Source organism: Ambystoma mexicanum, chromosome 4p (genome assembly GCF_040938575.1).
Source record: "Ambystoma mexicanum isolate Mex_15411 chromosome 4p, UKY_AmexF1_1, whole genome shotgun sequence".
Classification (NCBI taxonomy): domain Eukaryota; kingdom Metazoa; phylum Chordata; class Amphibia; order Caudata; family Ambystomatidae; genus Ambystoma; species Ambystoma mexicanum.
The window spans coordinates 844,164,837-844,189,505 of record NC_090927.1 but is presented as its reverse complement, the minus strand read 5'-3'; the positions used below and the strand labels follow the sequence as shown (position 1 = coordinate 844,189,505).

General features: G+C 47.0%; 54 non-coding genes and 26 pseudogenes across 54 annotated transcripts; all 80 read left to right on the top strand.

Moving 5' to 3' along the window:
- The first annotated feature begins 378 nt into the window (after positions 1-378).
- On the top strand, positions 379-497 carry LOC138462943 (5S ribosomal RNA). Its single transcript, XR_011265530.1, has one exon. It is a non-coding gene; the product is annotated as a 5S ribosomal RNA (ribosomal RNA).
- Positions 498-603: 106 nt separating this feature from the next.
- On the top strand, positions 604-722 carry LOC138454783 (5S ribosomal RNA). The gene has a single exon (XR_011261444.1). It is a non-coding gene; the product is annotated as a 5S ribosomal RNA (ribosomal RNA).
- A 106-nt stretch (positions 723-828) lies between these two features.
- Positions 829-947, top strand: LOC138454690 (5S ribosomal RNA). The gene has a single exon (XR_011261356.1). It is a non-coding gene; the product is annotated as a 5S ribosomal RNA (ribosomal RNA).
- A 106-nt stretch (positions 948-1,053) lies between these two features.
- On the top strand, positions 1,054-1,162 carry LOC138459538 (5S ribosomal RNA; annotated as a pseudogene).
- Positions 1,163-1,625: 463 nt separating this feature from the next.
- On the top strand, positions 1,626-1,744 carry LOC138463639 (5S ribosomal RNA). Its single transcript, XR_011266226.1, has one exon. It is a non-coding gene; the product is annotated as a 5S ribosomal RNA (ribosomal RNA).
- A 106-nt stretch (positions 1,745-1,850) lies between these two features.
- Positions 1,851-1,969, top strand: LOC138463772 (5S ribosomal RNA). Its single transcript, XR_011266357.1, has one exon. It is a non-coding gene; the product is annotated as a 5S ribosomal RNA (ribosomal RNA).
- A 106-nt stretch (positions 1,970-2,075) lies between these two features.
- LOC138455200 (5S ribosomal RNA) lies at positions 2,076-2,194 on the top strand. The gene has a single exon (XR_011261841.1). It is a non-coding gene; the product is annotated as a 5S ribosomal RNA (ribosomal RNA).
- A 106-nt stretch (positions 2,195-2,300) lies between these two features.
- On the top strand, positions 2,301-2,409 carry LOC138456990 (5S ribosomal RNA; annotated as a pseudogene).
- Positions 2,410-2,872: 463 nt separating this feature from the next.
- On the top strand, positions 2,873-2,981 carry LOC138458142 (5S ribosomal RNA; annotated as a pseudogene).
- A 106-nt stretch (positions 2,982-3,087) lies between these two features.
- LOC138464892 (5S ribosomal RNA) lies at positions 3,088-3,206 on the top strand. The gene has a single exon (XR_011267469.1). It is a non-coding gene; the product is annotated as a 5S ribosomal RNA (ribosomal RNA).
- Positions 3,207-3,312: 106 nt separating this feature from the next.
- LOC138463498 (5S ribosomal RNA) lies at positions 3,313-3,431 on the top strand. Its single transcript, XR_011266085.1, has one exon. It is a non-coding gene; the product is annotated as a 5S ribosomal RNA (ribosomal RNA).
- Positions 3,432-3,537: 106 nt separating this feature from the next.
- Positions 3,538-3,646, top strand: LOC138458220 (5S ribosomal RNA; annotated as a pseudogene).
- Positions 3,647-4,109: 463 nt separating this feature from the next.
- On the top strand, positions 4,110-4,228 carry LOC138455483 (5S ribosomal RNA; annotated as a pseudogene).
- Positions 4,229-4,334: 106 nt separating this feature from the next.
- On the top strand, positions 4,335-4,453 carry LOC138462662 (5S ribosomal RNA). Its single transcript, XR_011265256.1, has one exon. It is a non-coding gene; the product is annotated as a 5S ribosomal RNA (ribosomal RNA).
- A 106-nt stretch (positions 4,454-4,559) lies between these two features.
- On the top strand, positions 4,560-4,678 carry LOC138465041 (5S ribosomal RNA). The gene has a single exon (XR_011267616.1). It is a non-coding gene; the product is annotated as a 5S ribosomal RNA (ribosomal RNA).
- A 106-nt stretch (positions 4,679-4,784) lies between these two features.
- On the top strand, positions 4,785-4,903 carry LOC138464593 (5S ribosomal RNA). The gene has a single exon (XR_011267173.1). It is a non-coding gene; the product is annotated as a 5S ribosomal RNA (ribosomal RNA).
- A 106-nt stretch (positions 4,904-5,009) lies between these two features.
- On the top strand, positions 5,010-5,118 carry LOC138456561 (5S ribosomal RNA; annotated as a pseudogene).
- Positions 5,119-5,225: 107 nt separating this feature from the next.
- On the top strand, positions 5,226-5,334 carry LOC138456589 (5S ribosomal RNA; annotated as a pseudogene).
- Positions 5,335-5,797: 463 nt separating this feature from the next.
- On the top strand, positions 5,798-5,916 carry LOC138463419 (5S ribosomal RNA). Its single transcript, XR_011266006.1, has one exon. It is a non-coding gene; the product is annotated as a 5S ribosomal RNA (ribosomal RNA).
- Positions 5,917-6,022: 106 nt separating this feature from the next.
- On the top strand, positions 6,023-6,141 carry LOC138453935 (5S ribosomal RNA). Its single transcript, XR_011260634.1, has one exon. It is a non-coding gene; the product is annotated as a 5S ribosomal RNA (ribosomal RNA).
- A 106-nt stretch (positions 6,142-6,247) lies between these two features.
- LOC138460250 (5S ribosomal RNA) lies at positions 6,248-6,366 on the top strand. The gene has a single exon (XR_011263018.1). It is a non-coding gene; the product is annotated as a 5S ribosomal RNA (ribosomal RNA).
- Positions 6,367-6,472: 106 nt separating this feature from the next.
- Positions 6,473-6,581, top strand: LOC138459647 (5S ribosomal RNA; annotated as a pseudogene).
- Positions 6,582-7,044: 463 nt separating this feature from the next.
- LOC138462987 (5S ribosomal RNA) lies at positions 7,045-7,163 on the top strand. Its single transcript, XR_011265574.1, has one exon. It is a non-coding gene; the product is annotated as a 5S ribosomal RNA (ribosomal RNA).
- Positions 7,164-7,269: 106 nt separating this feature from the next.
- On the top strand, positions 7,270-7,388 carry LOC138464891 (5S ribosomal RNA). Its single transcript, XR_011267468.1, has one exon. It is a non-coding gene; the product is annotated as a 5S ribosomal RNA (ribosomal RNA).
- A 106-nt stretch (positions 7,389-7,494) lies between these two features.
- Positions 7,495-7,613, top strand: LOC138463183 (5S ribosomal RNA). Its single transcript, XR_011265769.1, has one exon. It is a non-coding gene; the product is annotated as a 5S ribosomal RNA (ribosomal RNA).
- A 106-nt stretch (positions 7,614-7,719) lies between these two features.
- Positions 7,720-7,828, top strand: LOC138459312 (5S ribosomal RNA; annotated as a pseudogene).
- Positions 7,829-8,291: 463 nt separating this feature from the next.
- Positions 8,292-8,410, top strand: LOC138455482 (5S ribosomal RNA; annotated as a pseudogene).
- Positions 8,411-8,516: 106 nt separating this feature from the next.
- LOC138462860 (5S ribosomal RNA) lies at positions 8,517-8,635 on the top strand. The gene has a single exon (XR_011265448.1). It is a non-coding gene; the product is annotated as a 5S ribosomal RNA (ribosomal RNA).
- Positions 8,636-8,741: 106 nt separating this feature from the next.
- LOC138461046 (5S ribosomal RNA) lies at positions 8,742-8,860 on the top strand. The gene has a single exon (XR_011263689.1). It is a non-coding gene; the product is annotated as a 5S ribosomal RNA (ribosomal RNA).
- A 106-nt stretch (positions 8,861-8,966) lies between these two features.
- Positions 8,967-9,085, top strand: LOC138454611 (5S ribosomal RNA). Its single transcript, XR_011261280.1, has one exon. It is a non-coding gene; the product is annotated as a 5S ribosomal RNA (ribosomal RNA).
- Positions 9,086-9,191: 106 nt separating this feature from the next.
- Positions 9,192-9,300, top strand: LOC138458953 (5S ribosomal RNA; annotated as a pseudogene).
- A 106-nt stretch (positions 9,301-9,406) lies between these two features.
- Positions 9,407-9,515, top strand: LOC138456989 (5S ribosomal RNA; annotated as a pseudogene).
- A 463-nt stretch (positions 9,516-9,978) lies between these two features.
- Positions 9,979-10,097, top strand: LOC138462684 (5S ribosomal RNA). The gene has a single exon (XR_011265278.1). It is a non-coding gene; the product is annotated as a 5S ribosomal RNA (ribosomal RNA).
- Positions 10,098-10,203: 106 nt separating this feature from the next.
- LOC138462847 (5S ribosomal RNA) lies at positions 10,204-10,322 on the top strand. Its single transcript, XR_011265436.1, has one exon. It is a non-coding gene; the product is annotated as a 5S ribosomal RNA (ribosomal RNA).
- Positions 10,323-10,428: 106 nt separating this feature from the next.
- Positions 10,429-10,547, top strand: LOC138462835 (5S ribosomal RNA). Its single transcript, XR_011265424.1, has one exon. It is a non-coding gene; the product is annotated as a 5S ribosomal RNA (ribosomal RNA).
- Positions 10,548-11,213: 666 nt separating this feature from the next.
- On the top strand, positions 11,214-11,332 carry LOC138462942 (5S ribosomal RNA). The gene has a single exon (XR_011265529.1). It is a non-coding gene; the product is annotated as a 5S ribosomal RNA (ribosomal RNA).
- A 106-nt stretch (positions 11,333-11,438) lies between these two features.
- Positions 11,439-11,557, top strand: LOC138454771 (5S ribosomal RNA). Its single transcript, XR_011261433.1, has one exon. It is a non-coding gene; the product is annotated as a 5S ribosomal RNA (ribosomal RNA).
- Positions 11,558-11,663: 106 nt separating this feature from the next.
- On the top strand, positions 11,664-11,782 carry LOC138454687 (5S ribosomal RNA). Its single transcript, XR_011261354.1, has one exon. It is a non-coding gene; the product is annotated as a 5S ribosomal RNA (ribosomal RNA).
- Positions 11,783-11,888: 106 nt separating this feature from the next.
- LOC138459537 (5S ribosomal RNA) lies at positions 11,889-11,997 on the top strand (annotated as a pseudogene).
- Positions 11,998-12,460: 463 nt separating this feature from the next.
- Positions 12,461-12,579, top strand: LOC138463638 (5S ribosomal RNA). Its single transcript, XR_011266225.1, has one exon. It is a non-coding gene; the product is annotated as a 5S ribosomal RNA (ribosomal RNA).
- A 106-nt stretch (positions 12,580-12,685) lies between these two features.
- LOC138463771 (5S ribosomal RNA) lies at positions 12,686-12,804 on the top strand. Its single transcript, XR_011266356.1, has one exon. It is a non-coding gene; the product is annotated as a 5S ribosomal RNA (ribosomal RNA).
- Positions 12,805-12,910: 106 nt separating this feature from the next.
- On the top strand, positions 12,911-13,029 carry LOC138455199 (5S ribosomal RNA). The gene has a single exon (XR_011261840.1). It is a non-coding gene; the product is annotated as a 5S ribosomal RNA (ribosomal RNA).
- Positions 13,030-13,135: 106 nt separating this feature from the next.
- LOC138456988 (5S ribosomal RNA) lies at positions 13,136-13,244 on the top strand (annotated as a pseudogene).
- Positions 13,245-13,707: 463 nt separating this feature from the next.
- LOC138458141 (5S ribosomal RNA) lies at positions 13,708-13,816 on the top strand (annotated as a pseudogene).
- A 106-nt stretch (positions 13,817-13,922) lies between these two features.
- LOC138464890 (5S ribosomal RNA) lies at positions 13,923-14,041 on the top strand. Its single transcript, XR_011267467.1, has one exon. It is a non-coding gene; the product is annotated as a 5S ribosomal RNA (ribosomal RNA).
- A 106-nt stretch (positions 14,042-14,147) lies between these two features.
- On the top strand, positions 14,148-14,266 carry LOC138463496 (5S ribosomal RNA). The gene has a single exon (XR_011266083.1). It is a non-coding gene; the product is annotated as a 5S ribosomal RNA (ribosomal RNA).
- Positions 14,267-14,372: 106 nt separating this feature from the next.
- LOC138458217 (5S ribosomal RNA) lies at positions 14,373-14,481 on the top strand (annotated as a pseudogene).
- A 463-nt stretch (positions 14,482-14,944) lies between these two features.
- Positions 14,945-15,063, top strand: LOC138455481 (5S ribosomal RNA; annotated as a pseudogene).
- A 106-nt stretch (positions 15,064-15,169) lies between these two features.
- LOC138462661 (5S ribosomal RNA) lies at positions 15,170-15,288 on the top strand. The gene has a single exon (XR_011265255.1). It is a non-coding gene; the product is annotated as a 5S ribosomal RNA (ribosomal RNA).
- A 106-nt stretch (positions 15,289-15,394) lies between these two features.
- On the top strand, positions 15,395-15,513 carry LOC138465040 (5S ribosomal RNA). Its single transcript, XR_011267615.1, has one exon. It is a non-coding gene; the product is annotated as a 5S ribosomal RNA (ribosomal RNA).
- Positions 15,514-15,619: 106 nt separating this feature from the next.
- LOC138464592 (5S ribosomal RNA) lies at positions 15,620-15,738 on the top strand. Its single transcript, XR_011267172.1, has one exon. It is a non-coding gene; the product is annotated as a 5S ribosomal RNA (ribosomal RNA).
- A 106-nt stretch (positions 15,739-15,844) lies between these two features.
- Positions 15,845-15,953, top strand: LOC138456560 (5S ribosomal RNA; annotated as a pseudogene).
- A 107-nt stretch (positions 15,954-16,060) lies between these two features.
- Positions 16,061-16,169, top strand: LOC138456588 (5S ribosomal RNA; annotated as a pseudogene).
- A 463-nt stretch (positions 16,170-16,632) lies between these two features.
- LOC138463418 (5S ribosomal RNA) lies at positions 16,633-16,751 on the top strand. Its single transcript, XR_011266005.1, has one exon. It is a non-coding gene; the product is annotated as a 5S ribosomal RNA (ribosomal RNA).
- Positions 16,752-16,857: 106 nt separating this feature from the next.
- LOC138453934 (5S ribosomal RNA) lies at positions 16,858-16,976 on the top strand. The gene has a single exon (XR_011260633.1). It is a non-coding gene; the product is annotated as a 5S ribosomal RNA (ribosomal RNA).
- A 106-nt stretch (positions 16,977-17,082) lies between these two features.
- Positions 17,083-17,201, top strand: LOC138460238 (5S ribosomal RNA). Its single transcript, XR_011263006.1, has one exon. It is a non-coding gene; the product is annotated as a 5S ribosomal RNA (ribosomal RNA).
- Positions 17,202-17,307: 106 nt separating this feature from the next.
- LOC138459646 (5S ribosomal RNA) lies at positions 17,308-17,416 on the top strand (annotated as a pseudogene).
- Positions 17,417-17,879: 463 nt separating this feature from the next.
- On the top strand, positions 17,880-17,998 carry LOC138462986 (5S ribosomal RNA). The gene has a single exon (XR_011265573.1). It is a non-coding gene; the product is annotated as a 5S ribosomal RNA (ribosomal RNA).
- A 106-nt stretch (positions 17,999-18,104) lies between these two features.
- On the top strand, positions 18,105-18,223 carry LOC138464889 (5S ribosomal RNA). Its single transcript, XR_011267466.1, has one exon. It is a non-coding gene; the product is annotated as a 5S ribosomal RNA (ribosomal RNA).
- Positions 18,224-18,329: 106 nt separating this feature from the next.
- On the top strand, positions 18,330-18,448 carry LOC138463182 (5S ribosomal RNA). Its single transcript, XR_011265768.1, has one exon. It is a non-coding gene; the product is annotated as a 5S ribosomal RNA (ribosomal RNA).
- A 106-nt stretch (positions 18,449-18,554) lies between these two features.
- Positions 18,555-18,663, top strand: LOC138459311 (5S ribosomal RNA; annotated as a pseudogene).
- A 463-nt stretch (positions 18,664-19,126) lies between these two features.
- LOC138463417 (5S ribosomal RNA) lies at positions 19,127-19,245 on the top strand. The gene has a single exon (XR_011266004.1). It is a non-coding gene; the product is annotated as a 5S ribosomal RNA (ribosomal RNA).
- A 106-nt stretch (positions 19,246-19,351) lies between these two features.
- On the top strand, positions 19,352-19,470 carry LOC138454718 (5S ribosomal RNA). The gene has a single exon (XR_011261383.1). It is a non-coding gene; the product is annotated as a 5S ribosomal RNA (ribosomal RNA).
- Positions 19,471-19,576: 106 nt separating this feature from the next.
- On the top strand, positions 19,577-19,695 carry LOC138454433 (5S ribosomal RNA). The gene has a single exon (XR_011261110.1). It is a non-coding gene; the product is annotated as a 5S ribosomal RNA (ribosomal RNA).
- A 106-nt stretch (positions 19,696-19,801) lies between these two features.
- Positions 19,802-19,910, top strand: LOC138458147 (5S ribosomal RNA; annotated as a pseudogene).
- A 453-nt stretch (positions 19,911-20,363) lies between these two features.
- LOC138461416 (5S ribosomal RNA) lies at positions 20,364-20,482 on the top strand. The gene has a single exon (XR_011264031.1). It is a non-coding gene; the product is annotated as a 5S ribosomal RNA (ribosomal RNA).
- A 106-nt stretch (positions 20,483-20,588) lies between these two features.
- On the top strand, positions 20,589-20,707 carry LOC138464939 (5S ribosomal RNA). The gene has a single exon (XR_011267514.1). It is a non-coding gene; the product is annotated as a 5S ribosomal RNA (ribosomal RNA).
- A 106-nt stretch (positions 20,708-20,813) lies between these two features.
- LOC138454432 (5S ribosomal RNA) lies at positions 20,814-20,932 on the top strand. Its single transcript, XR_011261109.1, has one exon. It is a non-coding gene; the product is annotated as a 5S ribosomal RNA (ribosomal RNA).
- Positions 20,933-21,038: 106 nt separating this feature from the next.
- Positions 21,039-21,147, top strand: LOC138458146 (5S ribosomal RNA; annotated as a pseudogene).
- Positions 21,148-21,610: 463 nt separating this feature from the next.
- On the top strand, positions 21,611-21,729 carry LOC138464932 (5S ribosomal RNA). Its single transcript, XR_011267508.1, has one exon. It is a non-coding gene; the product is annotated as a 5S ribosomal RNA (ribosomal RNA).
- A 106-nt stretch (positions 21,730-21,835) lies between these two features.
- Positions 21,836-21,954, top strand: LOC138453953 (5S ribosomal RNA). The gene has a single exon (XR_011260651.1). It is a non-coding gene; the product is annotated as a 5S ribosomal RNA (ribosomal RNA).
- A 106-nt stretch (positions 21,955-22,060) lies between these two features.
- On the top strand, positions 22,061-22,179 carry LOC138461731 (5S ribosomal RNA). The gene has a single exon (XR_011264338.1). It is a non-coding gene; the product is annotated as a 5S ribosomal RNA (ribosomal RNA).
- Positions 22,180-22,285: 106 nt separating this feature from the next.
- Positions 22,286-22,404, top strand: LOC138461896 (5S ribosomal RNA). The gene has a single exon (XR_011264502.1). It is a non-coding gene; the product is annotated as a 5S ribosomal RNA (ribosomal RNA).
- Positions 22,405-22,510: 106 nt separating this feature from the next.
- On the top strand, positions 22,511-22,619 carry LOC138459798 (5S ribosomal RNA; annotated as a pseudogene).
- Positions 22,620-23,082: 463 nt separating this feature from the next.
- LOC138459186 (5S ribosomal RNA) lies at positions 23,083-23,191 on the top strand (annotated as a pseudogene).
- Positions 23,192-23,297: 106 nt separating this feature from the next.
- On the top strand, positions 23,298-23,416 carry LOC138463770 (5S ribosomal RNA). Its single transcript, XR_011266355.1, has one exon. It is a non-coding gene; the product is annotated as a 5S ribosomal RNA (ribosomal RNA).
- A 106-nt stretch (positions 23,417-23,522) lies between these two features.
- Positions 23,523-23,641, top strand: LOC138460226 (5S ribosomal RNA). The gene has a single exon (XR_011262994.1). It is a non-coding gene; the product is annotated as a 5S ribosomal RNA (ribosomal RNA).
- A 106-nt stretch (positions 23,642-23,747) lies between these two features.
- On the top strand, positions 23,748-23,856 carry LOC138456428 (5S ribosomal RNA; annotated as a pseudogene).
- A 453-nt stretch (positions 23,857-24,309) lies between these two features.
- On the top strand, positions 24,310-24,428 carry LOC138461415 (5S ribosomal RNA). The gene has a single exon (XR_011264030.1). It is a non-coding gene; the product is annotated as a 5S ribosomal RNA (ribosomal RNA).
- A 106-nt stretch (positions 24,429-24,534) lies between these two features.
- On the top strand, positions 24,535-24,653 carry LOC138464619 (5S ribosomal RNA). The gene has a single exon (XR_011267196.1). It is a non-coding gene; the product is annotated as a 5S ribosomal RNA (ribosomal RNA).
- Positions 24,654-24,669: the final 16 nt, after the last annotated feature.

Genomic DNA, 24,669 nt, shown 5'->3' with positions numbered 1-24,669 from the left:
TATAGCGGAAATGTTGGACAACATCATGAGGGCTGGAGCTACCTTTTTACATAGAATTAGCATACAGGTAGTGTGTTCATGGGTAATAAATCGACTTTCACATGTAATGCAGTACAGAGAATATTGAGTCCTTCAAGAGGCATGAAAGAAAACCATTACTGTGTTGATTGTTCTCTCCACCTCCCTGCAACAGACACAGGATGGATGAATTAAAGTTATCCTACCAGACATAGGAGTCCTGAATGGGCCCACCAGTCTTATATATCTCGCCTGATCGAACCTGATCGAGCGATGAGCGTGGTATCATGTTGCAAGTGGCTGCATGGCTTAGCTTACTAAATGCAAATGCATAAGAGTAATATTCTTAGCATTCCTAGAGCCTACGGCCACACCACACTGAATGCACCCGATCTCGTCTGATCTCGGAAGTTAAGCAGTGTTAGGCCTAGTTAGTACCTGGATGGGAGACCGCCTCGGAATACCAGGTGCTGTAGGCTTTTTTGTGCTCCAAGTTCAGGAAGTGAGCCCTTTCTCAATTGCCTTTCAAAACTGCAAGGTCTAGCCGACTAGATGCTTAAAAGTACAAAACTCACTAGGCCCAGAGCCTACGGCCACACCACACTGAATGCGCCTGATCTCGTCTGATCTCAGAAGCTAAGCAGTGTCGGGCCTAGTTAGTACCTGGATGGGAGACCGCCTGGGAATACCAGGTGCTGTAGGCTTTTTTGTACTCCAAGTTCAGGAAGTGAGCCATTTCTCAATTGCCTTTCAAAACTGCAAGGTCTAGCCGACTAGATGCTTAAAAGTACAAAACTCACAAGGCCCAGAGCCTACGGCCACACTACACTGAATGCGCCCGATCTTGTCTGATCTCGGAAGCTAAGCAGTGTCGGGCCTCGTTAGTACCTGGATGGGAGACCGCCTGGGAATACCAGGTGCTGTAGGCTTTTTTGTGCTCCAAGTTCAGGAAGTGAGCCATTTCACAATTCCGTTTCAAAACTGCAAGGTCTAGCCGACTAGATGCTTAAAAGTACAAAACTCACTAGGCCCAGAGCCTACGGCCACACCACACTGAATGCGCCCGATCTCGGAAGCTGAGCAGGGTCAGGCCTAGTTAGTACCTGGATGGGAGACTGCCTGGGAATACCAGGTGCTGTAGGCTTTTTTGTGCTCCATGATTAGTAATTGCGCAACTTCTCAATTATTTTTCAAATTTGGTATGTTTCCAAAATAATTGTATCCCGTTTTATAGCGGAAATGTTGGACAACATCATGAGGGCTGGAGCTACCTTTTTACATAGAATTAGCATACAGGTAGTGTGTTCATGGGTAATAAATCGACTTTCACATGTAATGCAGTACAGAGAATATTGAGTCCTTCAAGAGGCATGAAAGAAACCCATTATTGTGTTGATTGTTCTCTCCACCTCCCTGCAACAGACACAGGATGGATGAATTAAAGTTATCCTACCAGACATAGGAGTCCTGAATGGGCCCACCAGTCTTATATATCTCGCCTGATCGAGCCTGATCGAGCGATGAGCGTGGTATCATGTTGCAAGTGGCTGCATGGCTTAGCTTACTAAATGCAAATGCATAAGAGTAATATTCTTAGCATTCCTAGAGCCTACGGCCACACCACACTGAATGCACCCGATCTCGTCTGATCTTGGAAGTTAAGCAGTGTCAGGCCTAGTTAGTACCTGGATGGGAGACCGCCTGGGAATACCAGGTGCTGTAGGCTTTTTTGTGCTCCAAGTTCAGGAAGTGAGCCCTTTCTCAATTGCCTTTTAAAACTGCAAGGTCTAGCCGACTAGATGCTTAAAAGTACAAAACTCACAAGGCCCAGAGCCTACGGCCACACCACACTGAATGCGCCTGATCTCGTCTGATCTCGGAAGCTAAGCAGTGTCGGGCCTCGTTAGTACCTGGATGGGAGACCGCCTGGGAATACCAGGTGCTGTAGGCTTTTTTGTGCTCCAAGTTCAGGAAGTGAGCCATTTCTCAATTGCCTTTCAAAACTGCAAGGTCTAGCTGACTAGATGCTTAAAAGTACAAAACTCACAAGGTCCAGAGCCTGCGGCCACACCACACTGAATGCGCCCCATCTCGTCTGATCTCGGAAGCTAAGCAGTGTCGGGCCTCGTTAGTACCTGGATGGGAGACCGCCTGGGAATACCAGGTGCTGTAGGCTTTTTTGTGCTCCAAGTTCAGGAAGTGAGCCATTTCTCAATTGCCTTTCAAAACTGCAAGGTCTAGCTGACTAGATGCTTAAAAGTACAAAACTCACTAGGCCCAGAGCCTACGGCCACACCACACTGAATGCGCCCGATCTCGGAAGCTAAGCAGGGTCGGGCCTAGTTAGTACCTGGATGGGAGACTGCCTGGGAATACCAGGTGCTGTAGGCTTTTTTGTGCTCCATGATTAGTAATTGCGCAAATTCTCAATTATTTTTCAAATTTGGTATGTTTCCAAAATAATTGTATCCCGTTTTATAGCGGAAATGTTGGACAACATCATGAGGGCTGGAGCTACCTTTTTACATAGAATTAGCATACAGGTAGTGTGTTCATGGGTAATAAATCGACTTTCACATGTAATGCAGTACAGAGAATATTGAGTCCTTCAAGAGGCATGAAAGAAACCCATTATTGTGTTGATTGTTCTCTCCACCTCCCTGCAACAGACACAGGATGGATGAATTAAAGTTATCCTACCAGACATAGGAGTCCTGAATGGGCCCACCAGTCTTATATATCTCGCCTGATCGAGCCTGATCGAGCGATGAGCGTGGTATCATGTTGCAAGTGGCTGCATGGCTTAGCTTACTAAATGCAAATGCATAAGAGTAATATTCTTAGCATTCCTAGAGCCTACGGCCACACCACACTGAATGCGTCTGATCTCGGAAGTTAAGCAGTGTCAGGCCTAGTTAGTACCTGGATGGGAGACCGCCTGGGAATACCAGGTGCTGTAGGCTTTTTTGTGCTCCAAGTTCAGGAAGTGAGCCCTTTCTCAATTGCCTTTTAAAACTGCAAGGTCTAGCCGACTAGATGCTTAAAAGTACAAAACTCACTCGGCCCAGAGCCTAAGGCCACACCACACTGAATGCGCCTGATCTCGTCTGATCTCAGAAGCTAAGCAGTGTCGGGCCTAGTTAGTACCTGGATGGGAGACCGCCTGGGAATACCAGGTGCTGTAGGCTTTTTTGTACTCCAAGTTCAGGAAGTGAGCCATTTCTCAATTGCCTTTCAAAACTGCAAGGTCTAGCCGACTAGATGCTTAAAAGTACAAAACTCACAAGGCCCAGAGCCTACGGCCACACCACACTGAATGCGCCCGATCTCGTCTGATCTCGGAAGCTAAGCAGTGTCGGGCCTTGTTAGTACCTGGATGGGAGACCGCCTGTGAATACCAGGTGCTGTAGGCTTTTTTGTGCTCCAAGTTCAGGAAGTGAGCCATTTCACAATTGCCTTTCAAAACTGCAAGGTCTAGCCGACTAGATGCTTAAAAGTACAAAACTCACAAGGCCCAGAGCCTACGGCCACACCACACTGAATGCGTCTGATCTCGGAAGCTAAGCAGTGTAGGGCCTTGTTAGTACCTGGATGGGAGACTGCCTGGGAATACCAGGTGCTGTAGGCTTTTTTGTGCTCCATGATTAGTAATTGCGCAACTTCTCAATTATTTTTCAAATTTGGTATGTTTCCAAAATAATTGTATCCCGTTTTATAGCGGAAATGTTGGACAACATCATGAGGGCTGGAGCTACCTTTTTACATAGAATTAGCATACAGGTAGTGTGTTCATGGGTAATAAATCGACTTTCACATGTAATGCAGTACAGAGAATATTGAGTCCTTCAAGAGGCATGAAAGAAAACCATTATTGTGTTGATTGTTCTCTCCACCTCCCTGCAACAGACACAGGATGGATGAATTAAAGTTATCCTACCAGACATAGGAGTCCTGAATGGGCCCACCAGTCTTATATATCTCGCCTGATCGAGCCTGATCGAGCGATGAGCGTGGTATCATGTTGCAAGTGGCTGCATGGCTTAGCTTACTAAATGCAAATGCATAAGAGTAATATTCTTAGCATTCCTAGAGCCTACGGCCACACCACACTGAATGCACCCGATCTCGTCTGATCTCGGAAGTTAAGCAGTGTCAGGCCTAGTTAGTACCTGGATGGGAGAAGGCCTGGGAATACCAGGTGCTGTAGGCTTTTTTGTGCTCCAAGTTCAGGAAGTGAGGCCTTTCTCAATTGCCTTTTAAAACTGCAAGGTCTAGCCGACTAGATGCTTAAAAGTACAAAACTCACTAGGCCCAGAGCCTACGGCCACACCACACTGAATGCGCCTGATCTCGTCTGATCTCAAAAGCTAAGCAGTGTCGGGCCTAGTTAGTACCTGGATGGGAGACCACCTGGGAATACCAGGTGCTGTAGGCTTTTTTGTGCTCCAAGTTCAGGAAGTGAGCCATTTCACAATTGCCTTTCAAAACTGCAAGGTCTAGCCGACTAGATGCTTAAAAGTACAAAACTCACTCGGCCCAGAGCCTACGGCCACACCACACTGAATGCGCCTGATCTCGTCTGATCTCAGAAGCTAAGCAGTGTCGGGCCTAGTTAGTACCTGGATGGGAGACGGCCTGGGAATACCAGGTGCTGTAGGCTTTTTTGTACTCCAAGTTCAGGAAGTGAGCCATTTCTCAATTGCCTTTCAAAACTGCAAGGTCTAGCCGACTAGATGCTTAAAAGTACAAAACTCACAAGGCCCAGAGCCTACGGCCACACCACACTGAATGCGCCCGAACTCGTCTGATCTCGGAAGCTAAGCAGTGTCGGGCCTCGTTAGTACCTGGATGGGAGACCGCCTGGGAATACCAGGTGCTGTAGGCTTTTTTGTGCTCCAAGTTCAGGAAGTGAGCCATTTCACAATTGCCTTTCAAAACTGCAAGGTCTAGCCGACTAGATGCTTAAAAGTACAAAACTCACAAGGCCCAGAGCCTACGGCCACACCACACTGAATGCGTCTGATCTCAGAAGCTAAGCAGTGTAGGGCCTCGTTAGTACCTGGATGGGAGACCGCCTGGGAATACCAGGTGCTGTAGGCTTTTTTGTGCTCCAAGTTCAGGAAGTGAGCCTATTTCACAATTGCCTTTCAAAACTGCAAGGTCTAGCCGACTAGATGCTTAAAAGTACAAAACTCTCTAGGCCCAGAGCCTACGGCCACACCACACTGAATGCACCCGATCTCGGAAGCTAAACAGGGTCGGGCCTAGTTAGTACCTGGATGGGAGACTGCCTGGGAATACCAGGTGCTGTAGGCTTTTTTGTGCTCCATGATTAGTAATTGCGCAACTTCTCAATTATTTTTCAAATTTGGTATGTTTCCAAAATAATTGTATCCCGTTTTATAGCGGAAATGTTGGACAACATCATGAGGCCTGGAGCTACCTTTTTACATAGAATTAGCATACAGGTAGTGTGTTCATGGGTAATAAATCGACTTTCACATGTAATGCAGTACAGAGAATATTGAGTCCTTCAAGAGGCATGAAAGAAAACCATTATTGTGTTGATTGTTCTCTCCACCTCCCTGCAACAGACACAGGATGGATGAATTAAAGTTATCCTACCAGACATAGGAGTCCTGAATGGGCCCACCAGTCTTATATATCTCGCCTGATCGAGCCTGATCGAGCGATGAGCGTGGTATCATGTTGCAAGTGGCTGCATGGCTTAGCTTACTAAATGCAAATGCATAAGAGTAATATTCTTAGCATTCCTAGAGCCTACGGCCACACCACACTGAATGCACCCGATCTCGTCTGATCTCGGAAGTTAAGCAGTGTCAGGCCTAGTTAGTACCTGGATGGGAGACTGCCTGGGAATACCAGGTGCTGTAGGCTTTTTTGTGCTCCAAGTTCAGGAAGTGAGCCCTTTCTCAATTGCCTTTTAAAACTGCAAGGTCTAGCCGACTAGATGCTTAAAAGTACAAAACTCACAAGCCCCAGAGCCTACGGCCACACCACACTGAATGTGCCTGATCTCGTCTGATCTCGGAAGCTAAGCAGTGTCGGGCCTCGTTAGTACCTGGATGGGAGACCGCCTGGGAATACCAGGTGCTGTAGGCTTTTTTGTGCTCCAAGTTCAGGAAGTGAGCCATTTCTCAATTGCCTTTCAAAACTGCAAGGTCTAGCTGACTAGATGCTTAAAAGTACAAAACTCACTAGGCCCAGAGCCTACGGCCACACCACACTGATTGCGCCCGATCTCGTCTGATCTCGGAAGCTAAGCAGTGTCGGGCCTAGTTAGTACCTGGATGGGAGACCACCTGGGAATACCAGGTGCTGTAGGCTTTTTTGTACTCCAAGTTCAGGAAGTGAGCCATTTCACAATTGCCTTTCAAAACTGCAAGGTCTAGCCGACTAGATGCTTAAAAGTACAAAACTCACTAGGCCCAGAGCCTACGGCCACACCGCACTGAATGCGCCCAATCTCGGAAGCTAAGCAGGGTCAGGCCTAGTTAGTACCTGGATGGGAGACTGCCTGGGAATACCAGGTGCTGTAGGCTTTTTTGTGCTCCATGATTAGTAATTGCGCAAATTCTCAATTATTTTTCAAATTTGGTATGTTTCCAAAATAATTGTATCCCGTTTTATAGCGGAAATGTTGGACAACATCATGAGGGCTGGAGCTACCTTTTTACATAGAATTAGCATACAGGTAGTGTGTTCATGGGTAATAAATCGACTTTCACATGTAATGCAGTACAGAGAATATTGAGTCCTTCAAGAGGCATGAAAGAAACCCATTATTGTGTTGATTGTTCTCTCCACCTCCCTGCAACAGACACAGGATGGATGAATTAAAGTTATCCTACCAGACATAGGAGTCCTGAATGGGCCCACCAGTCTTATATATCTCGCCTGATCGAGCCTGATCGAGCGATGAGCGTGGTATCATGTTGCAAGTGGCTGCATGGCTTAGCTTACTAAATGCAAATGCATAAGAGTAATATTCTTAGCATTCCTAGAGCCTACGGCCACACCACACTGAATGCACCCGATCTCGTCTGATCTCGGAAGTTAAGCAGTGTCAGACCTAGTTAGTACCTGGATGGGAGACCGCCTGGGAATACCAGGTGCTGTAGGCTTTTTTGTGCTCCAAGTTCAGGAAGTGAGCCCTTTCTCAATTGCCTTTTAAAACTGCAAGGTCTAGCCGACTAGATGCTTAAAAGTACAAAACTCACTAGGCCCAGAGCCTAAGGCCACACCACACTGAATGCGCCTGATCTCGTCTGATCTCAGAAGCTAAGCAGTGTCGGGCCTAGTTAGTACCTGGATGGGAGACCGCCTGGGAATACCAGGTGCTGTAGGCTTTTTTGTACTCCAAGTTCAGGAAGTGAGCCATTTCTCAATTGCCTTTCAAAACTGCAAGGTCTAGCCGACTAGATGCTTAAAAGTACAAAACTCACAAGGCCCAGAGCCTACGGCCACATCACACTGAATGCGCCCGATCTCGTCTGATCTCGGAAGCTAAGCAGTGTCGGGCCTTGTTAGTACCTGGATGGGAGACCGCCTGGGAATACCAGGTGCTGTAGGCTTTTTTGTGCTCCAAGTTCAGGAAGTGAGCCATTTCACAATTGCCTTTCAAAACTGCAAGGTCTAGCCGACTAGATGCTTAAAAGTACAAAACTCACAAGGCCCAGAGCCTACGGCCACACCACACTGAATGCGTCTGATTTCGGAAGCTAAGCAGTGTAGGGCCTCGTTAGTACCTGGATGGGAGACTGCCTGGGAATACCAGGTGCTGTAGGCTTTTTTGTGCTCCATGATTAGTAATTGCGCAACTTCTCAATTATTTTTCAAATTTGGTATGTTTCCAAAATAATTGTATCCCGTTTTATAGCGGAAATGTTGGACAACATCATGAGGGCTGGAGCTACCTTTTTACATAGAATTAGCATACAGGTAGTGTGTTCATGGGTAATAAATCGACTTTCACATGTAATGCAGTACAGAGAATATTGAGTCCTTCAAGAGGCATGAAAGAAAACCATTATTGTGTTGATTGTTCTCTCCACCTCCCTGCAACAGACACAGGATGGATGAATTAAAGTTATCCTACCAGACATAGGAGTCCTGAATGGGCCCACCAGTCTTATATATCTCGCCTGATCGAGCCTGATCGAGCGATGAGCGTGGTATCATGTTGCAAGTGGCTGCATGGCTTAGCTTACTAAATGCAAATGCATAAGAGTAATATTCTTAGCATTCCTAGAGCCTACGGCCACACCACACTGAATGCACCCGATCTCGTCTGATCTCGGAAGTTAAGCAGTGTCAGGCCTAGTTAGTACCTGGATGGGAGAAGGCCTGGGAATACCAGGTGCTGTAGGCTTTTTTGTGCTCCAAGTTCAGGAAGTGAGGCCTTTCTCAATTGCCTTTTAAAACTGCAAGGTCTAGCCGACTAGATGCTTAAAAGTACAAAACTCACTAGGCCCAGAGCCTACGGCCACACCACACTGAATGCGCCTGATCTCGTCTGATCTCAGAAGCTAAGCAGTGTCGGGCCTAGTTAGTACCTGGATGGGAGACCACCTGGGAATACCAGGTGCTGTAGGCTTTTTTGTGCTCCAAGTTCAGGAAGTGAGCCATTTCACAATTGTCTTTCAAAACTGCAAGGTCTAGCCGACTAGATGCTTAAAAGTACAAAACTCACTCGGCCCAGAGCCTACGGCCACACCACACTGAATGCGCCTGATCTCGTCTGATCTCAGAAGCTAAGCAGTGTCGGGCCTAATTAGTACCTGGATGGGAGACCGCCTGGGAATACCAGGTGCTGTAGGCTTTTTTGTACTCCAAGTTCAGGAAGTGAGCCATTTCTCAATTGCCTTTCAAAACTGCAAGGTCTAGCCGACTAGATGCTTAAAAGTACAAAACTCACAAGGCCCAGAGCCTACGGCCACACCACACTGAATGCGTCCGAACTCGTCTGATCTCGGAAGCTAAGCAGTGTCGGGCCTCGTTAGTACCTGGATGGGAGACCGCCTGGGAATACCAGGTGCTGTAGGCTTTTTTGTGCTCCAAGTTCAGGAAGTGAGCCATTTCACAATTGCCTTTCAAAACTGCAAGGTCTAGCCGACTAGATGCTTAAAAGTACAAAACTCACAAGGCCCAGAGCCTACGGCCACACCACACTGAATGCGTCTGATCTTGGAAGCTAAGCAGTGTCGGGCCTCGTTAGTACCTGGATGGGAGACCGCCTGGGAATACCAGGTGCTGTAGGCTTTTTTGTGCTCCAAGTTCAGGAAGTGAGCCATTTCACAATTGCCTTTCGAAACTGCAAGGTCTAGCCGACTAGATGCTTAAAAGTACAAAACTCACTAGGCCCAGAGCCTACGGCCACACCACACTGAATGCGCCCGATCTCGGAAGCTAAGCAGGGTCGGGCCTAGTTAGTACCTGGATGGGAGACTGCCTGGGAATACCAGGTGCTGTAGGCTTTTTTGTGCTCCATGATTAGTAATTGCGCAACTTCTCAATTATTTTTCAAATTTGGTATGTTTCCAAAATAATTGTATCCCGTTTTATAGCGGAAATGTTGGACAACATCATGAGGGCTGGAGCTACCTTTTTACATAGAATTAGCATACAGGTAGTGTGTTCATGGGTAATAAATCGACTTTCACATGTAATGCAGTACAGAGAATATTGAGTCCTTCAAGAGGCATGAAAGAAAACCATTATTGTGTTGATTGTTCTCTCCACCTCCCTGCAACAGACACAGGATGGATGAATTAAAGTTATCCTACCAGACATAGGAGTCCTGAATGGGCCCACCAGTCTTATATATCTCGCCTGATCGAGCCTGATCGAGCGATGAGCGTGGTATCATGTTGCAAGTGGCTGCATGGCTTAGCTTACTAAATGCAAATGCATAAGAGTAATATTCTTAGCATTCCTAGAGCCTACGGCCACACCACACTGAATGCACCCGATCTCTTCTGATCTCGGAAGTTAAGCAGTGTCAGGCCTAGTTAGTACCTGGATGGGAGACCGCCTGGGAATACCAGGTGCTGTAGGCTTTTTTGTGCTCCAAGTTCAGGAAGTGAGCCCTTTCTCAATTGCCTTTTAAAACTGCAAGGTCTAGCCGACTAGATGCTTAAAAGTACAAAACTCACTAGGCCCAGAGCCTACGGCCACACCACACTGAATGCGCCTGATCTCGTCTGATCTCAGAAGCTAAGCAGTGTCGGGCCTAGTTAGTACCTGGATGGGAGACCACCTGGGAATACCAGGTGCTGTAGGCTTTTTTGTGCTCCAAGTTCAGGAAGTGAGCCATTTCACAATTGCCTTTCAACACTGCAAGGTCTAGCCGACTAGATGCTTAAAAGTACAAAACTCACTAGGCCCAGAGCCTACGGCCACACCACACTGAATGCGCCTGATCTCGTCTGATCTCAGAAGCTAAGCAGTGTCGGGCCTAGTTAGTACCTGGATGGGAGACCACCTGGGAATACCAGGTGCTGTAGGCTTTTTTGTGCTCCAAGTTCAGGAAGTGAGCCATTTCACAATTGCCTTTCAAAACTGCAAGGTCTAGCCGACTAGATGCTTAAAAGTACAAAACTCACTAGTCCCAGAGCCTACGGCCATGCGCCCGATCTCGGAAGCTAAGCAGGGTCGGGCCTAGTTAGTACCTGGATGGGAGACTGCCTGGGAATACCAGGTGCTGTAGGCTTTTTTGTGCTCCATGATTAGTAATTGCGCAACTTCTCAATTATTTTTCAAATTTGGTATGTTTCCAAAATAATTGTATCCCGTTTTATAGCGGAAATGTTGGACAACATCATGAGGGCTGGAGCTACCTTTTTACATAGAATTAGCATACAGGTAGTGTGTTCATGGGTAATAAATCGACTTTCACATGTAATGCAGTACAGAGAATATTGAGTCCTTCAAGAGGCATGAAAGAAAACCATTACTGTGTTGATTGTTCTCTCCACCTCCCTGCAACAGACACAGGATGGATGAATTAAAGTTATCCTACCAGACATAGGAGTCCTGAATGGGCCCACCAGTCTTATATATCTCGCCTGATCGAACCTGATCGAGCGATGAGCGTGGTATCATGTTGCAAGTGGCTGCATGGCTTAGCTTACTAAATGCAAATGCATAAGAGTAATATTCTTAGCATTCCTAGAGCCTACGGCCACACCACACTGAATGCACCCGATCTCGTCTGATCTCGGAAGTTAAGCAGTGTTAGGCCTAGTTAGTACCTGGATGGGAGACCGCCTCGGAATACCAGGTGCTGTAGGCTTTTTTGTGCTCCAAGTTCAGGAAGTGAGCCCTTTCTCAATTGCCTTTCAAAACTGCAAGGTCTAGCCGACTAGATGCTTAAAAGTACAAAACTCACTAGGCCCAGAGCCTACGGCCACACCACACTGAATGCGCCTGATCTCGTCTGATCTCAGAAGCTAAGCAGTGTCGGGCCTAGTTAGTACCTGGATGGGAGACCGCCTGGGAATACCAGGTGCTGTAGGCTTTTTTGTACTCCAAGTTCAGGAAGTGAGCCATTTCTCAATTGCCTTTCAAAACTGCAAGGTCTAGCCGACTAGATGCTTAAAAGTACAAAACTCACAAGGCCCAGAGCCTACGGCCACACTACACTGAATGCGCCCGATCTTGTCTGATCTCGGAAGCTAAGCAGTGTCGGGCCTCGTTAGTACCTGGATGGGAGACCGCCTGGGAATACCAGGTGCTGTAGGCTTTTTTGTGCTCCAAGTTCAGGAAGTGAGCCATTTCACAATTCCGTTTCAAAACTGCAAGGTCTAGCCGACTAGATGCTTAAAAGTACAAAACTCACTAGGCCCAGAGCCTACGGCCACACCACACTGAATGCGCCCGATCTCGGAAGCTGAGCAGGGTCAGGCCTAGTTAGTACCTGGATGGGAGACTGCCTGGGAATACCAGGTGCTGTAGGCTTTTTTGTGCTCCATGATTAGTAATTGCGCAACTTCTCAATTATTTTTCAAATTTGGTATGTTTCCAAAATAATTGTATCCCGTTTTATAGCGGAAATGTTGGACAACATCATGAGGGCTGGAGCTACCTTTTTACATAGAATTAGCATACAGGTAGTGTGTTCATGGGTAATAAATCGACTTTCACATGTAATGCAGTACAGAGAATATTGAGTCCTTCAAGAGGCATGAAAGAAACCCATTATTGTGTTGATTGTTCTCTCCACCTCCCTGCAACAGACACAGGATGGATGAATTAAAGTTATCCTACCAGACATAGGAGTCCTGAATGGGCCCACCAGTCTTATATATCTCGCCTGATCGAGCCTGATCGAGCGATGAGCGTGGTATCATGTTGCAAGTGGCTGCATGGCTTAGCTTACTAAATGCAAATGCATAAGAGTAATATTCTTAGCATTCCTAGAGCCTACGGCCACACCACACTGAATGCACCCGATCTCGTCTGATCTTGGAAGTTAAGCAGTGTCAGGCCTAGTTAGTACCTGGATGGGAGACCGCCTGGGAATACCAGGTGCTGTAGGCTTTTTTGTGCTCCAAGTTCAGGAAGTGAGCCCTTTCTCAATTGCCTTTTAAAACTGCAAGGTCTAGCCGACTAGATGCTTAAAAGTACAAAACTCACAAGGCCCAGAGCCTACGGCCACACCACACTGAATGCGCCTGATCTCGTCTGATCTCGGAAGCTAAGCAGTGTCGGGCCTCGTTAGTACCTGGATGGGAGACCGCCTGGGAATACCAGGTGCTGTAGGCTTTTTTGTGCTCCAAGTTCAGGAAGTGAGCCATTTCTCAATTGCCTTTCAAAACTGCAAGGTCTAGCTGACTAGATGCTTAAAAGTACAAAACTCACAAGGTCCAGAGCCTGCGGCCACACCACACTGAATGCGCCCCATCTCGTCTGATCTCGGAAGCTAAGCAGTGTCGGGCCTCGTTAGTACCTGGATGGGAGACCGCCTGGGAATACCAGGTGCTGTAGGCTTTTTTGTGCTCCAAGTTCAGGAAGTGAGCCATTTCTCAATTGCCTTTCAAAACTGCAAGGTCTAGCTGACTAGATGCTTAAAAGTACAAAACTCACTAGGCCCAGAGCCTACGGCCACACCACACTGAATGCGCCCGATCTCGGAAGCTAAGCAGGGTCGGGCCTAGTTAGTACCTGGATGGGAGACTGCCTGGGAATACCAGGTGCTGTAGGCTTTTTTGTGCTCCATGATTAGTAATTGCGCAAATTCTCAATTATTTTTCAAATTTGGTATGTTTCCAAAATAATTGTATCCCGTTTTATAGCGGAAATGTTGGACAACATCATGAGGGCTGGAGCTACCTTTTTACATAGAATTAGCATACAGGTAGTGTGTTCATGGGTAATAAATCGACTTTCACATGTAATGCAGTACAGAGAATATTGAGTCCTTCAAGAGGCATGAAAGAAACCCATTATTGTGTTGATTGTTCTCTCCACCTCCCTGCAACAGACACAGGATGGATGAATTAAAGTTATCCTACCAGACATAGGAGTCCTGAATGGGCCCACCAGTCTTATATATCTCGCCTGATCGAGCCTGATCGAGCGATGAGCGTGGTATCATGTTGCAAGTGGCTGCATGGCTTAGCTTACTAAATGCAAATGCATAAGAGTAATATTCTTAGCATTCCTAGAGCCTACGGCCACACCACACTGAATGCGTCTGATCTCGGAAGTTAAGCAGTGTCAGGCCTAGTTAGTACCTGGATGGGAGACCGCCTGGGAATACCAGGTGCTGTAGGCTTTTTTGTGCTCCAAGTTCAGGAAGTGAGCCCTTTCTCAATTGCCTTTTAAAACTGCAAGGTCTAGCCGACTAGATGCTTAAAAGTACAAAACTCACTCGGCCCAGAGCCTAAGGCCACACCACACTGAATGCGCCTGATCTCGTCTGATCTCAGAAGCTAAGCAGTGTCGGGCCTAGTTAGTACCTGGATGGGAGACCGCCTGGGAATACCAGGTGCTGTAGGCTTTTTTGTACTCCAAGTTCAGGAAGTGAGCCATTTCTCAATTGCCTTTCAAAACTGCAAGGTCTAGCCGACTAGATGCTTAAAAGTACAAAACTCACAAGGCCCAGAGCCTACGGCCACACCACACTGAATGCGCCCGATCTCGTCTGATCTCGGAAGCTAAGCAGTGTCGGGCCTTGTTAGTACCTGGATGGGAGACCGCCTGTGAATACCAGGTGCTGTAGGCTTTTTTGTGCTCCAAGTTCAGGAAGTGAGCCATTTCACAATTGCCTTTCAAAACTGCAAGGTCTAGCCGACTAGATGCTTAAAAGTACAAAACTCACAAGGCCCAGAGCCTACGGCCACACCACACTGAATGCGTCTGATCTCGGAAGCTAAGCAGTGTAGGGCCTTGTTAGTACCTGGATGGGAGACTGCCTGGGAATACCAGGTGCTGTAGGCTTTTTTGTGCTCCATGATTAGTAATTGCGCAACTTCTCAATTATTTTTCAAATTTGGTATGTTTCCAAAATAATTGTATCCCGTTTTATAGCGGAAATGTTGGACAACATCATGAGGGCTGGAGCTACCTTTTTACATAGAATTAGCATACAGGTAGTGTGTTCATGGGTAATAAATCGACTTTCACATGTAATGCAGTACAGAGAATATTGAGTCCTTCAAGAGGCATGAAAGAAAACCATTATTGTGTTGATTGTTCTCTCCACCTCCCTGCAACAGACACAGGATGGATGAATTAAAGTTATCCTACCAGACATAGGAGTCCTGAATGGGCCCACCAGTCTTATATATCTCGCCTGATCGAGCCTGATCGAGCGATGAGCGTGGTATCATGTTGCAAGTGGCTGCATGGCTTAGCTTACTAAATGCAAATGCATAAGAGTAATATTCTTAGCATTCCTAGAGCCTACGGCCACACCACACTGAATGCACCCGATCTCGTCTGATCTCGGAAGTTAAGCAGTGTCAGGCCTAGTTAGTACCTGGATGGGAGAAGGCCTGGGAATACCAGGTGCTGTAGGCTTTTTTGTGCTCCAAGTTCAGGAAGTGAGGCCTTTCTCAATTGCCTTTTAAAACTGCAAGGTCTAGCCGACTAGATGCTTAAAAGTACAAAACTCACTAGGCCCAGAGCCTACGGCCACACCACACTGAATGCGCCTGATCTCGTCTGATCTCAAAAGCTAAGCAGTGTCGGGCCTAGTTAGTACCTGGATGGGAGACCACCTGGGAATACCAGGTGCTGTAGGCTTTTTTGTGCTCCAAGTTCAGGAAGTGAGCCATTTCACAATTGCCTTTCAAAACTGCAAGGTCTAGCCGACTAGATGCTTAAAAGTACAAAACTCACTCGGCCCAGAGCCTACGGCCACACCACACTGAATGCGCCTGATCTCGTCTGATCTCAGAAGCTAAGCAGTGTCGGGCCTAGTTAGTACCTGGATGGGAGACGGCCTGGGAATACCAGGTGCTGTAGGCTTTTTTGTACTCCAAGTTCAGGAAGTGAGCCATTTCTCAATTGCCTTTCAAAACTGCAAGGTCTAGCCGACTAGATGCTTAAAAGTACAAAACTCACAAGGCCCAGAGCCTACGGCCACACCACACTGAATGCGCCCGAACTCGTCTGATCTCGGAAGCTAAGCAGTGTCGGGCCTCGTTAGTACCTGGATGGGAGACCGCCTGGGAATACCAGGTGCTGTAGGCTTTTTTGTGCTCCAAGTTCAGGAAGTGAGCCATTTCACAATTGCCTTTCAAAACTGCAAGGTCTAGCCGACTAGATGCTTAAAAGTACAAAACTCACAAGGCCCAGAGCCTACGGCCACACCACACTGAATGCGTCTGATCTCAGAAGCTAAGCAGTGTAGGGCCTCGTTAGTACCTGGATGGGAGACCGCCTGGGAATACCAGGTGCTGTAGGCTTTTTTGTGCTCCAAGTTCAGGAAGTGAGCCTATTTCACAATTGCCTTTCAAAACTGCAAGGTCTAGCCGACTAGATGCTTAAAAGTACAAAACTCTCTAGGCCCAGAGCCTACGGCCACACCACACTGAATGCACCCGATCTCGGAAGCTAAACAGGGTCGGGCCTAGTTAGTACCTGGATGGGAGACTGCCTGGGAATACCAGGTGCTGTAGGCTTTTTTGTGCTCCATGATTAGTAATTGCGCAACTTCTCAATTATTTTTCAAATTTGGTATGTTTCCAAAATAATTGTATCCCGTTTTATAGCGGAAATGTTGGACAACATCATGAGGCCTGGAGCTACCTTTTTACATAGAATTAGCATACAGGTAGTGTGTTCATGGGTAATAAATCGACTTTCACATGTAATGCAGTACAGAGAATATTGAGTCCTTCAAGAGGCATGAAAGAAAACCATTATTGTGTTGATTGTTCTCTCCACCTCCCTGCAACAGACACAGGATGGATGAATTAAAGTTATCCTACCAGACATAGGAGTCCTGAATGGGCCCACCAGTCTTATATATCTCGCCTGATCGAGCCTGATCGAGCGATGAGCGTGGTATCATGTTGCAAGTGGCTGCATGGCTTAGCTTACTAAATGCAAATGCATAAGAGTAATATTCTTAGCATTCCTAGAGCCTACGGCCACACCACACTGAATGCACCCGATCTCGTCTGATCTCGGAAGTTAAGCAGTGTCAGGCCTAGTTAGTACCTGGATGGGAGACTGCCTGGGAATACCAGGTGCTGTAGGCTTTTTTGTGCTCCAAGTTCAGGAAGTGAGCCCTTTCTCAATTGCCTTTTAAAACTGCAAGGTCTAGCCGACTAGATGCTTAAAAGTACAAAACTCACAAGCCCCAGAGCCTACGGCCACACCACACTGAATGTGCCTGATCTCGTCTGATCTCGGAAGCTAAGCAGTGTCGGGCCTCGTTAGTACCTGGATGGGAGACCGCCTGGGAATACCAGGTGCTGTAGGCTTTTTTGTGCTCCAAGTTCAGGAAGTGAGCCATTTCTCAATTGCCTTTCAAAACTGCAAGGTCTAGCTGACTAGATGCTTAAAAGTACAAAACTCACTAGGCCCAGAGCCTACGGCCACACCACACTGATTGCGCCCGATCTCGTCTGATCTCGGAAGCTAAGCAGTGTCGGGCCTAGTTAGTACCTGGATGGGAGACCACCTGGGAATACCAGGTGCTGTAGGCTTTTTTGTACTCCAAGTTCAGGAAGTGAGCCATTTCACAATTGCCTTTCAAAACTGCAAGGTCTAGCCGACTAGATGCTTAAAAGTACAAAACTCACTAGGCCCAGAGCCTACGGCCACACCGCACTGAATGCGCCCAATCTCGGAAGCTAAGCAGGGTCAGGCCTAGTTAGTACCTGGATGGGAGACTGCCTGGGAATACCAGGTGCTGTAGGCTTTTTTGTGCTCCATGATTAGTAATTGCGCAAATTCTCAATTATTTTTCAAATTTGGTATGTTTCCAAAATAATTGTATCCCGTTTTATAGCGGAAATGTTGGACAACATCATGAGGGCTGGAGCTACCTTTTTACATAGAATTAGCATACAGGTAGTGTGTTCATGGGTAATAAATCGACTTTCACATGTAATGCAGTACAGAGAATATTGAGTCCTTCAAGAGGCATGAAAGAAACCCATTATTGTGTTGATTGTTCTCTCCACCTCCCTGCAACAGACACAGGATGGATGAATTAAAGTTATCCTACCAGACATAGGAGTCCTGAATGGGCCCACCAGTCTTATATATCTCGCCTGATCGAGCCTGATCGAGCGATGAGCGTGGTATCATGTTGCAAGTGGCTGCATGGCTTAGCTTACTAAATGCAAATGCATAAGAGTAATATTCTTAGCATTCCTAGAGCCTACGGCCACACCACACTGAATGCACCCGATCTCGTCTGATCTCGGAAGTTAAGCAGTGTCAGACCTAGTTAGTACCTGGATGGGAGACCGCCTGGGAATACCAGGTGCTGTAGGCTTTTTTGTGCTCCAAGTTCAGGAAGTGAGCCCTTTCTCAATTGCCTTTTAAAACTGCAAGGTCTAGCCGACTAGATGCTTAAAAGTACAAAACTCACTAGGCCCAGAGCCTAAGGCCACACCACACTGAATGCGCCTGATCTCGTCTGATCTCAGAAGCTAAGCAGTGTCGGGCCTAGTTAGTACCTGGATGGGAGACCGCCTGGGAATACCAGGTGCTGTAGGCTTTTTTGTACTCCAAGTTCAGGAAGTGAGCCATTTCTCAATTGCCTTTCAAAACTGCAAGGTCTAGCCGACTAGATGCTTAAAAGTACAAAACTCACAAGGCCCAGAGCCTACGGCCACATCACACTGAATGCGCCCGATCTCGTCTGATCTCGGAAGCTAAGCAGTGTCGGGCCTTGTTAGTACCTGGATGGGAGACCGCCTGGGAATACCAGGTGCTGTAGGCTTTTTTGTGCTCCAAGTTCAGGAAGTGAGCCATTTCACAATTGCCTTTCAAAACTGCAAGGTCTAGCCGACTAGATGCTTAAAAGTACAAAACTCACAAGGCCCAGAGCCTACGGCCACACCACACTGAATGCGTCTGATTTCGGAAGCTAAGCAGTGTAGGGCCTCGTTAGTACCTGGATGGGAGACTGCCTGGGAATACCAGGTGCTGTAGGCTTTTTTGTGCTCCATGATTAGTAATTGCGCAACTTCTCAATTATTTTTCAAATTTGGTATGTTTCCAAAATAATTGTATCCCGTTTTATAGCGGAAATGTTGGACAACATCATGAGGGCTGGAGCTACCTTTTTACATAGAATTAGCATACAGGTAGTGTGTTCATGGGTAATAAATCGACTTTCACATGTAATGCAGTACAGAGAATATTGAGTCCTTCAAGAGGCATGAAAGAAACCCATTATTGTGTTGATTGTTCTCTCCACCTCCCTGCAACAGACACAGGATGGATGAATTAAAGTTATCCTACCAGACATAGGAGTCCTGAATGGGCCCACCAGTCTTATATATCTCGCCTGATCGAGCCTGATCGAGCGATGAGCGTGGTATCATGTTGCAAGTGGCTGCATGGCTTAGCTTACTAAATGCAAATGCATAAGAGTAATATTCTTAGCATTCCTAGAGCCTACGGCCACACCACACTGAATGCACCCGATCTCGTCTGATCTCGGAAGTTAAGCAGTGTCAGGCCTAGTTAGTACCTGGATGGGAGACTGCCTGGGAATACCAGGTGCTGTAGGCTTTTTTGTGCTCCAAGTTCAGGAAGTGAGCCCTTTCTCAATTGCCTTTTAAAACTGCAAGGTCTAGCCGACTAGATGCTTAAAAGTACAAAACTCACAAGGCCCAGAGCCTACGGCCACACCACACTGAATGTGCCTGATCTCGTCTGATCTCCGAAGCTAAGCAGTGTCGGGCCTCGTTAGTACCTGGATGGGAGACCGCCTGGGAATACCAGGTGCTGTAGGCTTTTTTGTGCTCCAAGTTCAGGAAGTGAGCCATTTCTCAATTGCCTTTCAAAACTGCAAGGTCTAGCTGACTAGATGCTTAAAAGTACAAAACTCACTAGGCCCAGAGACTACGGACACACCACACTGATTGCGCCCGATCTCGTCTGATCTCGGAAGCTAAGCAGTGTCGGGCCTAGTTAGTACCTGGATGGGAGACCACCTGGGAATACCAGGTGCTGTAGGCTTTTTTGTGCTCCAAGTTCAGGAAGTGAGCCATTTCACAATTGCCTTTCAAAACTGCAAGGTCTAGCCGACTAGATGCTTAAAAGTACAAAACTCACTAGGCCCAGAGCCTACGGCCACACCACACTGAATGCGCCCGATCTCGGAAGCTAAGCAGGGTCGGGCCTAGTTAGTACGTGGATGGGAGACTGCCTGGGAATACCAGGTGCTGTAGGCTTTTTTGTGCTCCATGATTAGTAATTGCACAACTTCTCAATTATTTTTCAAATTTGGTATGTTTCCAAAATAATTGTATCCCGTTTTATAGCGGAAATGTTGGACAACATCATGAGGGCTGGAGCTACCTTTTTACATAGAATTAGCATACAGGTAGTGTGTTCATGGGTAATAAATCGACTTTCACATGTAATGCAGTACAGAGAATATTGAGTCCTTCAAGAGGCATGAAAGAAACCCATTATTGTGTTGATTGTTCTCTCCACCTCCCTGCAACAGACACAGGATGGATGAATTAAAGTTATCCTACCAGACATAGGAGTCCTGAATGGGCCCACCAGTCTTATATATCTCGCCTGATCGAGCGATGAGCGTGGTATCATGTTGCAAGTGGCTGCATGGCTTAGCTTACTAAATGCAAATGCATAAGAGTAATATTCTTAGCATTCCTAGAGCCTACGGCCACACCACACTGAATGCACCCGATCTCGTCTGATCTCGGAAGTTAAGCAGTGTCAGGCCTAGTTAGTACCTGGATGGGAGACCGCCTGGGAATACCAGGTGCTGTAGGCTTTTTTGTGCTCCAAGTTCAGGAAGTGAGCCCTTTCTCAATTGCCTTTTAAAACTGCAAGGTCTAGCCGACTAGATGCTTAAAAGTACAAAACTCACTAGGCCCAGAGCCTACGGCCACACCACACTGAATGTGCCTGATCTCGTCTGATCTCGGAAGCTAAGCAGTGTCGGGCCTTGTTAGTACCTGGATGGGAGACCGCCTGGGAATACCAGGTGCTGTAGGCTTTTTTGTGCTCCAAGTTCAGGAAGTGAGCCATTTCTCAATTGCCTTTCAAAACTGCAAGGTCTAGCTGACTAGATGCTTAAAAGTACAAAACTCACTAGGCCCAGAGACTACGGACACACCACACTGATTGCGCCCGATCTCGTCTGATCTCGGAAGCTAAGCAGTGTCGGGCCTAGTTAGTACCTGGATGGGAGACCACCTGGGAATACCAGGTGCTGTAGGCTTTTTTGTGCTCCAAGTTCAGGAAGTGAGCCATTTCACAATTTCCTTTCAAAACTGCAAGGTCTAGCCGACTAGATGCTTAAAAGTACAAAACTCACTAGGCCCAGAGCCTACGGCCACACCACACTGAATGCGCCCGATCTCGGAAGCTAAGCAGGGTCGGGCCTAGTTAGTACGTGGATGGGAGACTGCCTGGGAATACCAGGTGCTGTAGGCTTTTTTGTGCTCCATGATTAGTAATTGCACAACTTCTCAATTATTTTTCAAATTTGGTATGTTTCCAAAATAATTGTATCCCGTTTTATAGCGGAAATGTTGGACAACATCATGAGGGCTGGAGCTACCTTTTTACATAGAATTAGCATACAGGTAGTGTGTTCATGGGTAATAAATCGACTTTCACATGTAATGCAGTACAGAGAATATTGAGTCCTTCAAGAGGCATGAAAGAAACCCATTATTGTGTTGATTGTTCTCTCCACCTCCCTGCAACAGACACAGGATGGATGAATTAAAGTTATCCTACCAGACATAGGAGTCCTGAATGGGCCCACCAGTCTTATATATCTCGCCTGATCGAGCCTGATCGAGCGATGAGCGTGGTATCATGTTGCAAGTGGCTGCATGGCTTAGCTTACTAAATGCAAATGCATAAGAGTAATATTCTTAGCATTCCTAGAGCCTACGGCCACACCACACTGATTGCACCCGAACTCGTCTGATCTCGGAAGTTAAGCAGTGTCAGGCCTAGTTAGTACCTGGATGGGAGACCGCCTGGGAATACCAGGTGCTGTAGGCTTTTTTGTGCTCCAAGTTCAGGAAGTGAGCCCTTTCTCAATTGCCTTTTAAAACTGCAAGGTCTAGCCGACTAGATGCTTAAAAGTACAAAACTCACTAGGCCCAGAGCCTACGGCCACACCACACTGAATGCGCCTGATCTCGTCTGATCTCAGAAGCTAAGCAGTGTCGGGCCTAGTTAATACCTGCATGGGAGACCGCCTGGGAATACCAGGTGCTGTAGGCTTTTTTGTACTCCAAGTTCAGGAAGTGAGCCATTTCTCAATTGCCTTTCAAAACTGCAAGGTCTAGCCGACTAGATGCTTAAAAGTACAAAACTCACTAGGCCCAGAGCCTATGGCCACACCACACTGAATGCGCCTGATCTCGTCTGATCTCAGAAGCTAAGCAGTGTCGGGCCTAGTTAGTACCTGGATGGGAGACCGCCTGGGAATACCAGGTGCTGTAGGCTTTTTTGTACTCCAAGTTCAGGAAGTGAGCCATTTCTCAATTGCCTTTCAAAACTGCAAGGTCTAGCCGACTAGATGCTTAAAAGTACAAAACTCACAAGGCCCAGAGCCTACGGCCACACCACACTGAATGCGCCCGATCTCGTCTGATCTCGGAAGCTAAGCAGTGTCGGGCCTCGTTAGTACCTGGATGGGAGACCGCCTGGGAATACAAGGTGCTGTAGGCTTTTTTGTGCTCCAAGTTCAGGAAGTGAGCCATTTCACAATTCCCTTTCAAAACTGCAAGGTCTAGCCGACTAGATGCTTAAAAGTACAAAACTCACTAGGCCCAGAGCCTACGGCCACACCACACTGAATGCGCCCGATCTCGGAAGCAGAGCAGGGTCAGGCCTAGTTAGTACCTGGATGGGAGACTGCCTGGGAATACCAGGTGCTGTAGGCTTTTTTGTGCTCCATGATTAGTAATTGCGCAACTTCTCAATTATTTTTCAAATTTGGTATGTTTCCAAAATAATTGTATCCCGTTTTATAGCGGAAATGTTGGACAACATCATGAGGGCTGGAGCTACCTTTTTACATAGAATTAGCATACAGGTAGTGTGTTCATGGGTAATAAATCGACTTTCACATGTAATGCAGTACAGAGAATATTGAGTCCTTCAAGAGGCATGAAAGAAACCCATTATTGTGTTGATTGTTCTCTCCACCTCCCTGCAACAGACACAGGATGGATGAATTAAAGTTATCCTACCAGACATAGGAGTCCTGAATGGGCCCACCAGTCTTATATATCTCGCCTGATCGAGCCTGATCGAGCGATGAGCGTGGTATCATGTTGCAAGTGGCTGCATGGCTTAGCTTACTAAATGCAAATGCATAAGAGTAATTTTCTTAGCATTCCTAGAGCCTACGGCCACACCACACTGAATGCGTCTGATCTTGGAAGTTAAGCAGTGTCAGGCCTAGTTAGTACCTGGATGGGAGACCGCCTGGGAATACCAGGTGCTGTAGGCTTTTTTGTGCTCCAAGTTCAGGAAGTGAGCCCTTTCTCAATTGCCTTTTAAAACTGCAAGGTCTAGCCGACTAGATGCTTAAAAGTACAAAACTCACAAGGCCCAGAGCCTACGGCCACACCACACTGAATGCGCCTGATCTCGTCTGATCTCGGAAGCTAAGCAGTGTCGGGCCTCGTTAGTACCTGGATGGGAGACCGCCTGGGAATACCAGGTGCTGTAGGCTTTTTTGTGCTCCAAGTTCAGGAAGTGAGCCATTTCTCAATTGCCTTTCAAAACTGCAAGGTCTAGCTGACTAGATGCTTAAAAGTACAAAACTCACTAGGCCCAGAGCCTACGGCCACACCACACTGATTGCGCCCGATCTCGTCTGATCTCGGAAGCTAAGCAGTGTCGGGCCTAGTTAGTACCTGGATGGGAGACCACCTGGGAATACCAGGTGCTGTAGGCTTTTTTGTACTCCAAGTTCAGGAAGTGAGCCATTTCACAATTGCCTTTCAAAACTGCAAGGTCTAGCCGACTAGATGCTTAAAAGTACAAAACTCACTAGGCCCAGAGCCTACGGCCACACCACACTGAATGCGCCCGATCTCGGAAGCTAAGCAGGGTTGGGCCTAGTTAGTACCTGGATGGGAGACTGCCTGGGAATACCAGGTGCTGTAGGCTTTTTTGTGCTCCATGATTAGTAATTGCGCAACTTCTCAATTATTTTTCAAATTTGGTATGTTTCCAAAATAATTGTATCCCGTTTTATAGCGGAAATGTTGGACAACATCATGAGGGCTGGAGCTACCTTTTTACATAGAATTAGCATACAGGTAGTGTGTTCATGGGTAATAAATCGACTTTCACATGTAATGCAGTACAGAGAATATTGAGTCCTTCAAGAGGCATGAAAGAAACCCATTATTGTGTTGATTGTTCTCTCCACCTCCCTGCAACAGACACAGGATGGATGAATTAAAGTTATCCTACCAGACATAGGAGTCCTGAATGGGCCCACCAGTCTTATATATCTCGCCTGATCGAGCGATGAGCGTGGTATCATGTTGCAAGTGGCTGCATGGCTTAGCTTACTAAATGCAAATGCATAAGAGTAATATTCTTAGCATTCCTAGAGCCTACGGCCACACCACACTGAATGCACCCGATCTCGTCTGATCTCGGAAGTTAAGCAGTGTCAGGCCTAGTTAGTACCTGGATGGGAGACCGCCTGGGAATACCAGGTGCTGTAGGCTTTTTTGTGCTCCAAGTTCAGGAAGTGAGCCCTTTCTCAACTGCCTTTTAAAACTGCAAGGTCTAGCCGACTAGATGCTTAAAAGTACAAAACTCACTAGGCCCAGAGCCTAAGGCCACACCACACTGAATGCGCCTGATCTCGTCTGATCTCAGAAGCTAAGCAGTGTCGGGCCTAGTTAGTACCTGGATGGGAGACCACCTGGGAATACCAGGTGCTGTAGGCTTTTTTGTGCTCCAAGT